The following is a 6300-nucleotide window of genomic DNA, read 5'->3' as shown; positions in this document are numbered from 1 at the left end:
TATTTTTAGTAGAGACGGGGTTTCACCGTGTTAGCCAGGATGGTCTCGATCTCCTGACCTCGTGATCCGCCCGCCTCAGCCTCCCAAAGTGCTGGGATTACAGGCTTGAGCCACCGTGCCCGGCCGGCACTCTGTAAAATGGACCAATCTGCGCTCTGTAAAATGGACGAATCAGCAGGATGTGGGTGGGGCCAAATAAGGGAATAAAAGCTGGCCACCCAAGCCAGCAGTGGCAACCTGCTCGGGTCCCCTTCCACACTGTGGAAGCTTTGTTCTTTTACCCTTCACAATAAATCTTGCTGCTGCTCACTCTTTGGGGCCACACTACCTTTATGAGCTATAACACTCACCACCAGGGTCTGTGGCTTCCTTCCTGAAGTCAGCGAGACCAAGAACCCAACGGGAGGAACAAACAACTCTGGACATGCCACCTTTAAGAGCTGTAACACTCACTGTGAAGGTCTTTGGCTTCACTTCTGAAGTCAGAGAGACCACAAACCCACCGGAAGGAAGAAACTCTGGACACATCTGAACATCTGAACAAACTCCAGACACACCATCTTTAAGAACTGTAACACTCACCGCGAGGGTCTGCAGGTTCATTCTTGAAGTCAGCAAGACCAAGAACCCACCAGAAGGAACCAATTCCAGACACATTTTGACAACCCAGATGGGACATATTTTGGTGACTCCGCCGGGACAGTCACCAAGCAGTAAGTACCATTGGACCCCTTTCACTTGCTATTCTGTCCTATTTTTCCTTAGAATTTGGGGGCTAAATACCAGGCACCTGTTGACCAGTTAAAAGTGACTAGTGCGGCCACCAGACTAAAGACATGGGTGTCAGGCTTTTTGGGAAAGGGCTCTCTAACAATCCCTGAGTCTTCGGAGTTGGGAGCATTGGTTTGCCTGGAACCAGCTTCCACTTTCCCTGTACTTCTGGGCTGAGCTGAGGGTCAACAGAAAGGAAAGCCATTCAGCTCTGGGGTCCCAACAACAAGTTGGTTGACCCTGCAGCCATGAGCGGAACTCTCAAAGTCATGTCACCCAAGCGAGACTCACCTATCTATCCTATCTGTCCTGACCCTTGCCGCCTGGGTCCTAATGCTTGTCAGACAAACTTCCTCTCACCTCTCTTCTCCAAGGCTAGTCTCACTTCTAAAAACCAGTCCCTGTCTCTGGTGCTTTTCTAGTTTCTCCTATAAGAATGATTTCTAGTATAAACTACAGGACTCTATTCCCTTCTTTAGGCACCCAGGCTCACTAATCAGAAAGAAACAATTTTTGCCCAAACCCCGTTGGGGGCAGGGGACTATCTTATCTGGAATTTTAGTATCCCTCCTCAGACTAGCAGGCCTAACAAAAGCTATTCCTGAAGCTAGGATATGGGGAGCCTCAGAAATTATATCCTTCCTGTTCAAGTGAGGAAAAAAGGCGTCAGTCTTCCAACCCTGGAGATCCCTTCCCTCCCTCAGAGTATGGCCCTCCACTTAATTTTTGGGGCATAACATCTTTATAGGACAGGGGTAAAGTCCCAATACTAACAGGAGAACACTTAGGACTCTAACAAGTTTTCGAGAATCCATCAGTAAGGGCCACTAAATCCGATTTTTCTTCGTCCTTTTTGTGGTCTAGGAGAACAGGCAAGGGTGCAGGTTTTCAAGAATGCATTGATAAGGGCCACTAAATCCGACTTTCCTTGGTCCTCCTTGTGGTCTAGGAGGAAAACTAGTGTTTCTGTTGCTGCATCGGTGAGTGCAACTCTTCCGATCAGCAGGGTCCAGGGACTGTTGTGGGCTCTTCGGCAGGGAGAGAAACAAACAAACCAAAACCATGGGCGGTTTTGTCTTTCAGATGGGAAACACTCAGGCCTCAACAGACTCATCCTTGAAATGCATCCTAAGCCACTGGGACCAATTCGACCTTCAAATCCTGAAAAAGAGGTGGCTCAATTTTTTCTGCACTATGGCATGGCCCCAATATTCTCTCTCTGATGGGGAAAAATGGCCACCTGAGGGAAGTATAAATTACAATACTATCCTGCAGCTTGACCTTTTCTGTAGGAAGGAAAGCAAATGGAGTGAAATACCTTATGTCCAAGCTTTCTTTTCATTGAAGGAGAATACACAATTATGCAAAGCTGGCAATTTACATCCCACAGGAAGACCTCTCAGCTTACCCCCGTATCCTAGCCTCCCTATAACTCCTCTTCCCATTAATGATAATCCTCCTCTAATCTCCCCCACCAAGAAGGAAACAAGCAAAGAAATCTCCAAGGGACCACAAAAACCCCCGGACTATCAGTTATGTCCCCTTCAAGCTGTAGGGGGAGGGGAATTTGGCCCAACCCGGGTACATGTCCCCTTCTCCCTCTCTGATTTAAAGCAGATCAAGGCAGACCTGGGGAAGTTTTCAGATGATCCTGATAGGTATATAGATGTCCTACAGGGTCTAGGCAAACCTTCGATCTCACTTGGAGAGATGTCATGCTATTGTTAGATCAAACCCTGGCCTTCAATGAAAAGAATGTGGCTTTAGCTGCAGCCTGAGAGTTTGCAGATATCTGGTATCTTAGTCAAGTAAATGATAGAATGACAGCTGAAAAAAAGAGAAAAATTCCCTACCGGTCAGCAAGCTGTTCCCAGTATGGATCCCCACTGGGACCTCAACTCAGATCATGGGGACTGCAGTTGTAAACATCTATTGACCTGTGTTCTAGAAGGACTAAAGAGAATTAGGAAAAAGCCCATGAATTATTCAATGATGTCCACCATAACTCAGAGAAACTAAGAAAATCCTTCTGCCTTCCTTGAGCAGCTATGAGAGGCCTTAAGAAAATATACTCCCCTGTCACCCGACTCACTTGAGGGCCAATTGATCCTAAAAGATAAGTTTATTACCCAATCAGCCACAGATATCAAGAGAAAACTCCAAAAGTGAGCCCTAGGCCCTGAACAAAATCTGGAGGCATTATTAAACCTGGCAACCTCGGCATTCTATAATAGAGACCAAGAGGAACAGGCCAAAAAGGAAAAGTGAGATCAGAGAAAGGCTGCAGCCTTAGTCATGGCCCTCAGACAAACAAACCTTGGTGGTTCAGAAAGGACAAAAAATGGAGCAGGTCAATCACCCAGGAGGGCTTGTTATCAGTGGTGTGCAAGGACACCTTAAAAAAGATTGTCCAACAAGAAACAAGCTGCCCCCTCACCCATGTCCACTATGCCGAGGCAATCACTGGAAGGCACACTGCCCCAGAGGACAAAAGTTCTCTGGGCAAGAAGCCCCCAATCAGATGATCCAACAACAGGACTGAGGGTGCCCAGGGCAAGCGCCAGCTCATGTTATCACCCTCACTGAGCCCCAGGTACGTTTAACCATTAAAGGCCAGGAAATTGATTTCTTCCTGGACACTGGCGCAACTTTCTCAGTGTTAATCTCCTGTCCCGGACAGCTGTCCTCGTCTGTTACCATCTGAGGAATCCTGGGACAGCCTGTAACCAGGTATTTCTCCCACCTCTTCAGTTGTAATTGGGAGACTTTTCTACAGATAGTAAGTATACTTATCTAATCCTACAAGCCCATGCTGCAATGTGGAAAAAAGGGAATTTCTAACCTCTGGGGGAACACCCGTTAAATATCACAAGGAAACCATGGAGTTATTGCACGCAGTGCAAAACCCCAAAGAGGTGGGAGATGGAGTTACTGCATGCAGTGCAAAACCCCAAAGAGGTGGCAGTCTTACACTGCCGAAGAAATCAAAAAGGGAAGGAGAGGGGAGAACAGCAGCATAAGCGGCTGGCAGGGGCAGGGGAAGACCAGCAGAGAGTTAAAGAGACAGAGAGAGAGAGACAGAGACAGAAAGTGAGAGAGAGAGAGATGAAGTGATAAAGACAAAGAGGGAGTCAGAAAGAAAAGGGGTGGGGGAAGACAGAAAGAGAGAAGGAAATAGAGGAAGAGACAAAGGAGTCAAAGAGAGAGAAAGAGATAGAAGTAGTAAAGAAAAAACAGTGTACCCTATTCTTTTAAAAGCCAGGGTAAAGTTAAAACATATAATTGATAATTGAAGGCCTTCTCTGTAACCCTATAACACTCCAATACCACCTTGTTGTTAGTGCAAACAAGGGCATAGCCCGAAAGCACTGAGGCCACTGACAACCCATAGCCTTCCTATCAAAAATCCCTAACCCAGCAAGTTTCCTAACAGGGGATCTAAATCTTAATTAATTACCATACAAAGTTCCGACCAGACCAAGGAGGAATTCCTTCCAGGACAGGAGATAGATGTTTCCTCCCAGGCGATTAAGGGAAAAGGACACAATGGGTATTCAGTAAGTGATAAGGAAACTCTTGTAGAAGCAGAGTTAGGGAAATTGCCTAATAATTGGTCTGCTTAAACGTGTGAGCTGTTTGCACTCAGCCAAACCTTAAAGTACTTACAGAATCAGGAAGGAGCCATCTATACCAATTCTAAGTTAATATGAACTGAATGAGGTTTTATTAATAGCAAAGAAAAATTAAAATTGCAAACTTACAAGGTTTTCAACTAAACTTTGCTAAAAGTTAACAGTGTAACATGTATTATCCTACTACCACACACTCTCAAAGGATTTCTCAGACAGTTTGCAAGAAAAAACGAAACCTATCCTTACTCTACAATCCCAAATAGACTCTTTGACAGCAGTGACTCTCCAAAACCACCGAGGCCTAGACCTCCTCATTGCTGAGAAAGGAGGACTCTGCACCTTCTTAGGGGAAGAGTGTTGTTTTTACACTAACCAGTCAGGGATAGTACAAGATGCCACCTGACATTTACAGGAAAAGGTTTCTGAAATCAGACAATGCCTTTCAAACTCTTACACCAACCTCTGGAGTTCAGCAACATGGCTTCTCCCCTTTCTAGGTCCCGTGGCAACCATCTTGCTATTAGTAGCCTTCAGGCCCTGTATTTTTAACCTCCTTGTCAAATTTGTTTCCTCTAGGATCGAGGCCATCAAGCTACAGATGGTCTTACAAATGGAACCCCAAATGAGCTCAACTAACAACTTCTACCAAGGACCCCTGGACCAATCTGCAGGCCCTTTCACTGGCCTAAAGAGTTCCCCTCTGGAGGACACTACAACTGCAGGGCCCCTTCTTCACCCCATCCAGCAGGAAGTAGCTAGAGTGGTCATCGCCCAATTCCCAACAGCAGCTGGGGTGTCCTGTTTAGAGGGGAGATTGAGAGGTGAAGCCAGCTGGACTTCGTGCATCGAGTGAGGACTTGGAGAACTTTTCTGTCTAGCTAAAGGTTTGTAAACACACCAATCAGCACTCTGTAAAATGGACCAATCAGCACTCTGTAAAATGGACCAATCAGCAGGACATGGGCGGGGCCAAATAAGGGAATAAATGCTGGCCACCTGAGCCATCAGTGGCAACCCCTTTGGGTCCTCTTCCACACTGTGGAAGCTTTGTTCTTTCACTGTTCACAATAAATCTTGCTGCTGCTTACTCTTTGGGTCCGCACTACCTTTATGAGCTGTAACACTCACCGCGAGGGTCTGTGGATTCATTCCTGAAGTCAGCAAGACCACAGACCCACTGGGAAGAACAAACAACTCCAGATGTGCTATCTTTAAGAGCTATAACACTCGCTGCGAAGGTCTGCAGCTTCACTTCTGAAGTCAGCGAGGCCACGAACCCACCGGAAGGAAGAAACTCTGGACACATCTGAACATCTGAACAAACTCCAGACACAACATCTTTAAGAACTGTAACACTCACCGCGAGGGTCTGCAGCTTCATTCTTGAAGTCAGCGAGACCAAGAACCCACTGGAAGGAACCAATTTCGGACACAGTATTACCTCAGAAACTCTGCTTATGCCTCTTCTCAGTCAATCCCACACCCCCCGCCCCCAGTGCACACACACATATCAAGGCAATTGTTATGGATTTCTGTCACTATAAATTAGATTTGTCTTTCCTAAAGTTTCAATTAAATGGAATAATATACTATATACTCTTGTGTCTGGCTTCTTTCCCTCAGCATGATGTTTTTGAGGTTTACCCATATTGTTGTATATTACTTCTTTCTGTTTTTTGCTAAGGTTTAATTAGACTTATATAACACATACTGGGCACGGTGGCATTACAGTAACTCAGGAGGCTAAGGCGGGAGGATCAATTGAGGACAGGAGAGTTTGAAAGCAGTCTGGGCAACATAGTGAGACCCTGTCTCTACAAAAAAACAAAACAAAACATTAGCTGAGTATGGTGGCTTCTGCCTGTATTCCCAGCTGCTTGGTGTGGGGAAAAGAAAG

This window comes from Hylobates moloch, unplaced genomic scaffold, assembly GCF_009828535.3.
Source record: "Hylobates moloch isolate HMO894 unplaced genomic scaffold, HMol_V3 SCAFFOLD_21, whole genome shotgun sequence".
NCBI classification, from domain to species: Eukaryota; Metazoa; Chordata; class Mammalia; order Primates; family Hylobatidae; genus Hylobates; species Hylobates moloch.
Note: the sequence above shows the minus strand (reverse complement) of the source record.